This window comes from Salvia splendens, chromosome 17, assembly GCF_004379255.2.
Source record: "Salvia splendens isolate huo1 chromosome 17, SspV2, whole genome shotgun sequence".
NCBI lineage: Eukaryota > Viridiplantae > Streptophyta > Magnoliopsida > Lamiales > Lamiaceae > Salvia > Salvia splendens.
The window spans coordinates 15,463,596-15,475,256 of NC_056048.1; the positions used below are offsets into that span (position 1 = coordinate 15,463,596).

The window sequence follows — 11,661 nt, forward strand, 5'->3', positions numbered from 1 at the left end:
AGAGATCTCGCACTTGCGTATTTCCTCTTTCCGGATTAGAGTCGTACGGAACAAACCCCTTTTAAACAACAAGGTAGTAACACAACAATCAGCGTGAGAAAACTACTAATTAGAATGTATGCACCCTAATTAAAGCCTTTTATCTCGTTTCTCGATTATTCGCATATTCTCAATTATTCGGCGGTCACCTAAGACGTCGCGTGCGACGCCGGTCGGCCGCTCACGCCCATGTTTCATCTGTTGGCTCCTCGTATTTTTCACCATGATGTCAAATTAATTCTCAAAATTTATTTAAGCGCATAACTGAATTATCGCAACAATTTCCCTTTGTAAAAAAAATTATATATTTTGGACTTGGGATGAATTATTCGTACTTCAAAATTATTCCGGGATTTAATTAAATAATTCTCCATAATTAAATTAATTATTGACCCAAGATTTAATTATTTCATGCCCAAAGTAATCTAGACCAACCCACCTTATTCCTCCATTTTAAAATGATGAGGCCCAACTCCATTAAAAGAAAAGAGAGCCCAACAATTATACTCCATCCTCTACAATCGGTCAACTCCTCTCCTTCCACCTCAAAACATCCGCCACCCCCAAATCTCAACACAAACCCCAATTCACCGTCGCCTTCTCTGAATTCGTCGGGAATGGCTACTGCTTCCACCACCGTCGATTTCCGATTCAAACCGCAGTTCTCCTCCTTCCGGGATACATCCGCCGTCGTCTACACACCGTCACCACTTCACCAATCGCAGCCTCTGCAGCGAGAGGAAAGGGCGGTAGCCGTCCCTCCGTCGCTGCCACTGTCCAGCCGAGCCGCCTTCGCCGTCAGACGCCGCTGCTCCGTCGGCGGTCGTGCACCTCGCCGTTCTCCAATTCACCGCTGCCGGTGTCTGCTCGCTGTTCGGCAGCCCCCAAAACAAGACCGAACAGCCCCGAAACAACTCCGAACAGCCCCGAAACGAACCCGAACTACCCCGATTCAACCCGCAAGATAAGTTCTCTCTACCAAGATATGTTCTTTCGTATTTTCCGATTAATCACAGCGGGTTCAATTCGTGAAAGTTCGATTGGTTGTGTTCGATTTATGTTATTGATAGAATTACTTGTGGGGAGATTGGTGTATGATGCTAATATGCTAAATGTTCATGCTTTGGATTTGGGTAGAAATTATACCTCAGTGAATAGAACTCGGTTGTGGAGTTTGTAAGGCCAAAAAGATGAGTTCCTTGACAGATACTGAATGTTAAATGTTCATGCTTTGGATTTGGGTAGAAATTTTACATTTGTTTGATTTCAATACAAGTGGTGAGAGTTTGATATACTGAAGTGACCTGAGAAGAGAGATAATGTGATGTATGCGTGATGTGTGTGTGCAGGTGCAGATTAAACAGCTACAGAGGATTTACTCAACCGCTACGCCCAGTAAATCTCAGTCTAGCTGAATATGTCGTTGGGACACTCTCAATCGCTTCAAAACCTTAACCCATTTACTATTGGCTAGTATAGGGTAGTAAGGATTGATCTCAAAGAGACGGAAGGGGTTAGCAAATGTTCAGAGAATTTGAAAGGGGTTGGCTGTTGCCACGCAACTCATGTGTTAAGACTTGTTTAACTACTAGACTCCGAGAAATTTAAAGGTAACTAATCTACCTACTAGACCTAGGAAACAGGAAAAGGGACATACGCATGGAAACAGGAAAAGGGACATACGCATGCATGGCTAACGGCAATGAAATTTAACTACATAATTCAGATAACTAAACTACTGGGTCAAGCAAACGGATTTCTGAAAACAGCTGAACAATGCGTAAACATGCCGTGGGGACCATTTTCTGAAAAACTGCAGAAAGTAAACAACGGCCAGCGGCAGATCAGACTTCTAACTAACTTCTAACTTCATCTTCATCTTCATCTTCATCTTCATCTTCTTCAACGATACACACAAACACAAACGAAAACAGAGCATCAAACATGTGAAAACAGAGCAATCTCAGATCTGACCTCAAACATTACGATTAAGCATAAAAACTACTAGATCTAAACTACTAGGCCGGGCAAAATAAGTAAAAAACAGTAAATATCCATAATCATGCAAATCAGAACTTCACGTCTCAGATCCACAACTCTGATCAACAATTCAACTCAAATCAACAAAAACCAACTCCGATTACATTCAGATCCATACTCCTCAATTCAGATTCAGCCGAGTCAACAATAAATCAACTCCTATCTCGACTCCAAATCAAACACCAATTGCAAAAAACATCCAAATCAGTAAAAACCAACAATCAAACATCAAGCAACTGAATAGTACACAGAAACTTCCATAGCCACGAAATTAAGGTTCAACACAGAAATATTAAACGCCGAACTTCCAATAGAAGAAGTTCACGACGAGCAAAAATAAAGAAATTGTATCTTCGCCCTTCGTAAGGACGGTGTTACACCATGGAAACTGAACTAGACCACCCTAAACTCCCAGAATTACCCCATTGATGTTAAGTGCGCAGAGAAATATGTGTGTGAAGTGAAGAGGAACGAGCTAAGAGCGAAAAGTGAATGTGTGAGAATGATGATGACTCTCTTCATGATTGTATCTCTATTTATAGTTGAGGCTCGGACTCCTATGGTACTCTCCCTTTATGATTTGTCACTTTTGTCCTTACTAGAAGATCCTTCAAAAGATGCTTTTCCGCTCACAGCTGTTTCCGCCTTTGCTCCTGTAATCCTCTGGGTCAGGTTGCAAGTTGGCTTCTTCACTCCATTTTCCTTCGATTTCCTCTGCCTGGTAAATTTTCCATCCGCTCCCTGGGTCTGGCAGATTCTCTACGCACCTAAACTTATAAATGTATGTTAGTTCATGAATATCACAGAATTTAACCCCATAACCGATGCATGAAATGAGCCTTATCATATACGAATTGATGAAATGGATTACCTAGTTTGGAACTGAATTGAGAATTCAGCAGCTCTTCGAATTCTCGGTTTCCGTCGTGAATCTTTTGAGAATACTTCCATGAGTTCTCGGTTGTCAAAGAATTGGAAAACGAAAGCAAAATGGAACGGATATTACCGTGACTTGGAATGGCAGAAACTTGGAAATCAAAAGCTCTTCTACTTGAAGAGGTCACCTTAAAGTAGACGACGCCCACAACCGGTCTACTAAAACAAAGACTTAGACTTTGTTAAGTTACTTATGTATTTAAACATGCAATAAACATCCATTAAATGTAAAAACTTAACAACATTATGACAAAAATAATCTGTTTTATTTCTTGGAAAATAAAATAAGAGTTTTTACCGTATTCAATCATTCGAAAGTTGATTTCTAATATATAAACTCTAACACTACTCTCCTTCTCTCTCGGCTCTCTCTCACTTTGTTTTGCTTGGAAATGTAGATTGTGAAAAGTGGGGATGGAGAGTGAGACTGCCGTGAATTATGAGGGAGTAGAATATGGGAATTCAATTACCACTTAATTGGGTGATTAATGGGTAAATAGTGGCTGCATTCAACCGTGATAAACCCTCATGATTATGATTAAATTTGGGTGTTTTAATTTGCAGGTAACGGCTGGGAGAGTGGGATGGAGAGTGAGACTGCCGTGAATTATGAGGGAGTAGAATATGGGAATTCAATTACCACTTAATTGGGTGATTAATGGGTAATTAGTGGCTGCATTCAACCGTGATAAACCCTCATGATTATGATTAAATTTGGGTGTTTTAATATGCAGGTAACGGCTGGGAGAGTGGGATGGAAGCTGGAGCAGATTTTGAAGAGTAGGAGTTTTTGCTAGGAACGACAATACCGTGAAGAAGAAAAGGAAAAGAATTGGGTTCAAAAGATCTCCCACAATTTTATTTGATTTGATCGAACTCATTTAGTTGGAAATGAGAGCCCAACTTGTAATTATTTATTTGATTTGGACTTCCATTATTTTCCATGGCCCAAAGCCTTTTTGTAAAATAAACATTGGACTCTATTTAATTGCGAAGCCCAACCATTTACTTTACTTTTCGCATCTCTTTTATTAATTAGAGTTCACGGAAAACTTTAATTAATTTCGTCGGCCCGTTCCCAACCAAGATTAAAATAACGCAACCAATTAATATTTAATGTTGTTCTAGATATTAATTCTTCAAAAATCGATCCATACTTCAAAGCACGCCACGTACTCCGTAGTACTTCCAATTAAATTCCACAAAGATCGAAAATAATATTCCTTTCCACCGAAACAAAACACTCTCCATAATATTTAGAACACCGTACACACTTCCCTTCGTGCAATCCAACCAAAAGAAATAGCCCCTTGGTGTTATGCCAAGTACTATAATAATTCACCGCCAAAGAATATTATTCGTGCACAAGCCCGAAATATTTAATTCCTCGCTCCGCGAGAAATTAAATATTAATTTTCAGAAAATTCCAAATAATCACGATATCGCATTTTTAAAAAAATATTACTTGGAAATTTCGCGGGTGTTACAAAATGAATCTCACATACCACTATTTTTTTCCACCCACTTTCCTTTAAATTTTATAAAACTTATGCCGAACTCAAATGACTTTTGTAGCAGGACGCAGTGGTACCACTTAAACACACACCATACACACACATAACACATTGCTATAGACAATGCACAAGATACACACAGAACTCAAAATACACTAAATACACACAAATGAGCTTAAACACACAACACAAACTCCGCAGCCATCAATACATTGTAAGTCAAAATATGTAGAAAATTACTTAATCTATATACATAAAAGTTAGTTATTTTAAAAAATTAATGCTTAAGTTTTGGTTAATTTTTTAACTTATCAAACAAAAAATTGGAAATGAAATATTATTACATAATCTATATACATAAAAGTTAGTTATTTAAAAAAAATAATGCTTAAGTTTTGGTTAATTTTTTAACTTATCAAACAAAAATTTGGAAATGAAATATTATTTCAAATTAATTAATTAATTTTATCATGCAAATCATTTTAAATTGATTCTAATTATTAAAGTGTTACACTCAATTGCATAAAATTTCAACTGAGAAAGTATTCTTATCCCCTTAATACCATATATTATAGTGTGTAGCTTATATGTGCAAAATGTCACGTGTTTTGGTAGTACTCAATTTTACAGTTATATCAAAATTTAAAATATTTACTTTAACTATGAAATTTAATTTAAAGAAGTATGATAATTTAAAAATGGAATTCAGTTTAAAATTCAATTATTTTGTAGATTCAAATAATAAATTAGATTTTAAAGACATCAAGTTCCGTCCAAATTTCGAATTCCATGTTTAATCCAACCTAATTATTTTGGAAGTGTAGCTTCAGAAATTGAACTGAACTGTATAACATTACTATTGTAGGCTTGTGAGAGCTAAAAGTATTCTGACGCCCCGGCCAAGAGATATGGCTTTGCAATGCAAACAACTAAAAAATGTGATTGACGGCCAAGAGATATGGCTCAGTGATTGACGCCCCGGCCAAGTCTCTTCTTCCAGCATGACTCAACCCGACCCAGTGTCTACCGAAACCTTAATGTCCGAAGCAATTATTGCAAATCCTCCCGCTTTCGGTTAGTTACTTGACGGTTCATCTGTAACACCCCGACTTTTTCTACCATTTTATTGTGTTCTTGAAAGGACCGTCGTTTGTGCACTTGAAAATTTTCCGACCTTGTTTCTTTTGTCGTGAGACGAATTTTACTTTTTGAGTCCATATAATTCTTCCTCTTTTGAGCCCAAAATTAGTCTCTTAATTTTAAATCCAATGATATCTATCACTCTTCAATATCAAATCCACGATAGTTATCTAAAATCTCTCCAACCACCAAATCCATCAATACCTATTAGTTTTGGCCTATATATATCCAATCAATTCCACAATTTAAACCATTCTCTCAAAATTCCAAGAAACAAAACGTGAGGGGGAGAGAGAGAGACGACAGAAGTTCCAGCAGCGAGGGACAACAAGAAAACGAGGATCATTCCCCGCCACATTCAGCGCAAGAGTATTTTTGGTGCAACTTAATTGGTCTACCAATTCAATTATTTGATCAAGCGGCGCTCTACGCTATCGGCAAACTTTTGGGCACACCGATCCAAATCGATCGGGCCACGGCAAACAAAACTAGGTTGTCTTTTGCTCGACTTTGCGTTGAGATAGACATATCAAAGCCACCCATCGAGGAGATCATTCTAGACATTGGCGGCCGCGAGACGGTTCAACAAGTTAAATGGGACAAGATTCCATCCTATTGCCGGGAGTGCAAACACGTTGGGCAAAAAAGTGAGATATGCTATGCGGTAGGCAAGACGGAAAGGCCGATCAAGAGAAACTACAACACCGTTCCTACCAAGCAACAACAACATGATGATAGGAATAATCAAGGAACAAGGGATTCCCCAAGATCCTTCATGAATGGAAAGGAGTGGAGAGCCCAGAGAAGAGCAAACAACACGGGTGATCGACACAACAATGGCCCGCGCTCAAGCGAGGCCGTGGAAGCCGAACGGATGGGGCCGGACATTCTTGGAAACCTCCAAGAACCTATTGACCCGGAGGAGGGTGATCATCCCGAGAGAGAAGGAAACCATGACCGGACACACCCCAAACAACGGACGGGGTTTCTTCCCTTTCACTACCCCCGGAGAGACGGTTCCCCTAGTGCCGCAGGGAAGGGGGTGCACGGGCGCAAGGGGTCGGCCGGCCCGGGATTTCAAGGTTCGAATGGCTCGGCTCGATTGCCTTCAATGGAGAAACTTGAAGCTCGAGCTAAGGAAAGTCACATGAGCACGAACCAATATTATTCGCTCATGGATAATGAAGATTTTGACGGGGATGGGTTCGATGACATTGAGACCATCGAGGTTGAGCGGCAGCCGAATACCGATGCCGAGGACCCCATCATGCTTATCATGGAGGGCGAATCAAGCCGCACCCCGCAAGATCATCAACTCACCAATTTTCAAGGGGGGTCTTCACACCCACCGGGTACGAACCTCCATTGTTAATTATGTCTTTCAATCTCATGTTTTGGAACGTTAGGGAATCGTGAATGCGGCCACCCAAAACGTTTTAAAAAGATTAATTAAGTCTCATAATATTAACTTTCTTGCAATAATGGAGCCGCTCACGGGCCCCAACCCGGAGAAGTTCTCCAAGACCTTGGGGCTGGTTTTCCAAGGCTCAAATCTTAATGGGAAGATCTGGGTGTTTGCTGAAGAGGGCGCAAGCTTTTGTGCCGAGTGCGACACGGAGCAGGTTCTTCATGGTCGGGTTGAGTCCCCTCGCCTTGCGGGACTGATACGAACCTCTATTATTATTATTTAGTTTAGATATTATAGGGATTTAGCATATCTTTTTCTATATCTTTGTTTTCTTGTTCATTAAGTCAGTAGCATTATAAATAGGATAGACTGTTATCTTTTTTATTCATTCAATCAATATATGAAATATTCATTCTTTTGGCTCAATTGAGTAGCAAACAAGAAACATCTCCTAAGGTTGCCGACGAGGCTGATCTCGCGCTCAACCGCCCCTTTTTGCCGTCCAAGTCATGACCCAACGTTGGGCGCTCGACAACGACGACATCTCGTTTCTTGATTTTGTATGGAAATCGACGTTAAGAAGGACGGTCCTTAACAATAAACATCATCGGGACGCATCTCGTCCATGGGTCTACTCTCGAATTCACTTTAGTCAAACTGCTGGCGTTGGTAATTGGTGGGATCGCGGCAGCCAACAGGGTGTTGGCGACGGGATGATCCGTTCGGGAAGGTATCCGGGCGAGAAGCACCCCAGCGCTCCCTTCCGTTGGTGCTTTCATCCTATGTAATCATGAAACGCTTCAACAACAACGGTAAGTCGGTTTGGGGATCGTCCCGACCCGATGTCTTTTCACGTCGCCAACAGCCGGTTGGATGTCGTGATTTTGGGAATTACAACCGTCGGCCGTTCGACGACGGTGAGATGGAGAACAGACCCGGAGAGGGGTCACACCATGATGATCCGGTTAGCCTTAAACTGGATCGCCTGCTGGATCGCTTGGATAAGCTGATTGCGTGGAGAGACAAGACTGATCGGCGGTTTGAGAACCTGGAACCCGCATGGTCTCGCTATACAGAACCTCCACTGGGATACGAGTACGGAGAGGACTTCGATGATGAAGATTTTCGTCAACAGAAACCTTGGGAAATTGGTTATCGCCAATCTCGTAACCAGTCCAACGGGTACGATCAGTCAGTCGATCGCCCGCCGTCTTGCTGGGACCCACACCAGAGGTTTCAAATCGCGGGGTATGTCAAACCGGAGCGGGTCAAAATGCATCCTCCTCGTTTCGCGGGGACAAATGCATCAAATTGGATCTCGAGGGTCGAATCTTACTTCAATCATTTGATGATGCCCGATGCCCAACGATTGCACTACGCGGTCATGTTATTTGATCCACCAGCGACGGATTGGGTATTCAACTATTTTGCAAATAACAATTTCGTGACGTAGCAGGATTTCTTGGAGGATGTGCTTGATCGTTTTGATCGTCAAGGCCCTAAACCAGTTATGAAGGAGAGGCTACAGTTGAGTAATCCGGCGCAGCAGTCATCGCAACCTTTACCGACGCCGTTTCAGACCCAGGGAGGTCCGGGACGTGCGGTTGATCATGCAAGATCGCCGAGGGTCCGGGTTTCGCAGGCAGAAAAGGCGGAACGAGCTCGGTTGGGTCTGTGTTATTACTGCCCAGATAAATGGGTGGTGGTTCATGTGTGCAAACAGTGTTTATTGTGTTACGCCGAGGAGGGAGATGAAGGCGTGGCCACTTACGATGAGAAAGTTCCCAACAATGCCGCTCACAATGGGGGGCTCTAATCTTGATGTTCCAAACGACGAGGCCATAGAAGAGATCGATAAGACCGACAATATGCCGCTGCAAGGGCTCGTCGGGGTATATGATGAGAAGATTGTCGAAGAGGAGGACACATTGCTAGAAGAGGAGAAGACATTGCTAGAAGATAAAGAGGAGACATTGCTAGAAGATAAAGAGGAGAGTGGTTCTATTGGTAAAGGGGAGAAGATAATCGCATCGTTCAATGTGGCTCAAATGTCATTGACGGATGGTGCGAACTGTGGGTTTAAGAGAGGTGGTGATTGCACTGGTGTAAGGACAATTGCCTATTTCTATGTGGATTTCGTTGATGCGGATGTTCCAAGTATTGTTCATTGTTCGACATCACTCGTCGTCGATGCGCGATTCATCCCTCCGTGCAATGACGCGCCATATTTGAGTGTTCTTGGAGGTGATAAAGGAAGACATTCAACTGTTCGATATGTGTTTGATCCCGGAGGAGATGCCTCGTCAAAGCTTCTGCGTTCGACACTTTGTTGCTTCGTAGTTTCCACCTTGAGGACAAGGTGGATTTTAACCGGGGGAGAGTTGATACGAGCCTTCGTATAGTTTAGATTTATTAGGGATTTGAATATCTTTTCATATATTTGTTTCTTGTTCATTAAGTAGATATTCTAGCATTATAAATAGATAGGGTGTTATCATTTTAGGAAGTCAATCAATCAATGAAAGAAATATTATTTTTCCACAAACAATCGTGAATTGTTCTATCAACCCTAGTCACGCCGCTGCCCGATGGAGGAGCTCCGCGCACAGCCACGAACTAGATCGCCGCCGATCCTACGTAAGGACGCCGGAGAAAGGGATACGACAAAGGGTCGTATCAACTGGTGCTTTCATTGAGAGCCTCCTGCTCTCAATGGAGAGAATAATAAGTTGAAGAGTTATTCGCAAGAGCAGGAGGAGCTGAGGAAGCAGATTGTGAAATCTCAGGTGGAGAGGAAATTATATGATGATAAGGAGCTGCCACATGGAGGATGGATGAAGGGCTTGCTAGCCACAAAGACACTTAACATCGGGCTAAACATGCCGGCAACACCTGTTGTCTTCACGAATGTTCAGGAATGTGATGGGGATTACTATGTCAGGAGACGTTTGCCTATTTGGCGTGTGTTCGATCCAGGAGGAGACACCTCACCAAAGCTTTTGCTTCCAACTATCGTCGTTGCTTCGTAATTTCCACCTTGAGGACAAGGCGGATTTCAACCGTGGGGGAGTTGATACGATATCTTCCCATATCTTCCCATATATTCCATATCTTCTATTTAGTTATCTTTTGATTCATAGTATTTTTTCATATATTATTTTCTTGTTCGGTAAGTTAGGACTTAGTATTATAAATAGGGCAGAATGTAATCATTTGAATGATCATGAATGAAAATATATTATTTGCCCACACCCAACGTGAATTAATCAAACCCTAGTTCCATCGCTGCCCGACGGAGGAGTTCCGCACACAGCTAGAACTAGAACTACCGCCGATCCTGTCGCAGGATGCCGGAGAATTATCTGTAACTGAGATTCTGCGCTGCCCGACGGAGAGGAACAAGAAACAAATATATGAAAAGATATTCAAATCCCTAATAAAGGGATTGTCATGAACGACAATAGGGTTTATGGCATTATAAATAGATAGGGTGTTATCATTTTAGGAAGTCAATCAATCAATGAAAGAAATATTATTTTTCCACAAACAATCGTGAATTGTTCTATCAACCCTAGTCACGCCGCTGCCCGACGGAGGAGCTCCGCGCACAGCCACGAACTAGATCGTCGCCGATCCTACGTAAGGACGCCGGAGAAAGGGATACGACAAAGGGTCGTATCAACTGGTGCTTTTCATTGAGAGTTGACCCTCTCACCATCTCGAACCGAAGCTACACCGCTGCCCGAAGGAAAATATTCCGCGCACAGCAACTGCTTTGGTTGTCGAGTCCCGCCTGTCCGCCGAGCTCTAGCCGCAGGACAACACTACTTCTGCAATGCCCGACGGGAAGGATTCTCACGTGCCGCGTCGAAGTCAGACGATCATCAACCACAATAGCCACGCCTCAGTCTGTGAACATGTCATACAACTACACCGACTATCGCCGTCGTCAATACTACTTCCCTCAGGCCACACAGCCATTCCGTCCCTACCAGCCGGCCCAACCTCGCCGTGTAACCAGTTGGGACCCTCCGAGCAACGGGGTGGAAGTACTCCGTCCGCCATCGTGGCCTGATCCAGAATCACCCTACGTCTCACACCACTTGGATCCACCTGATCGTCGCCCACGGCCGAGATACCAGCCCATCGGGTACCGCGATCACGCGCAAGAAGCTTGGCCCCGACACCGCGGTGGCTACATCGAGAGGGGTGCCCACCTATCTGATCGCGGAGATCATCAGACTCAATTCGGGTTTGATCGCTACCCGACAACCGCAACGCAGCGGCACCGCCCAACGTGCTGGGTCCCACCAGCGCAACAGCAGGGCCACGGCTACCTGACCGTTGACCGTCCCCGACGCTCGGAGACGTGCTGGGACCGACCTCGCCCTCGGGAGGAGGTGAGAGCGCGAGTCCAGCCCGCCTCCCACCAGCCCCGCTACTCCATCGAAAAGTCAACGCGGGACCTGTACAGTCAGCCCGCACGTGTGACTAGTCAAACTCCGGAGCAGCCATGCCTGCCGCTAATACGAGTCTCCCAAGCGGAGAAGTCAGAACGGTCCAGGTTGGGTCTCTGCTGGCACT

General features: G+C 43.3%; 1 long non-coding RNA gene across 2 annotated transcripts; it reads left to right on the top strand.

The window, feature by feature from the left end:
- Positions 1-488: 488 nt before the first annotated feature.
- Positions 489-4,028, top strand: LOC121774771. 2 transcript variants are annotated; one of them, XR_006044999.1, is made up of 3 exons: positions 520-3,507; positions 3,580-3,677; positions 3,750-4,028. It is a non-coding gene; the product is annotated as an uncharacterized LOC121774771 (long non-coding RNA). The 2 variants fall into 2 exon arrangements; XR_006044998.1 differs by having other exon boundaries at positions 489-3,677.
- The last annotated feature ends 7,633 nt before the right edge of the window (positions 4,029-11,661 follow it).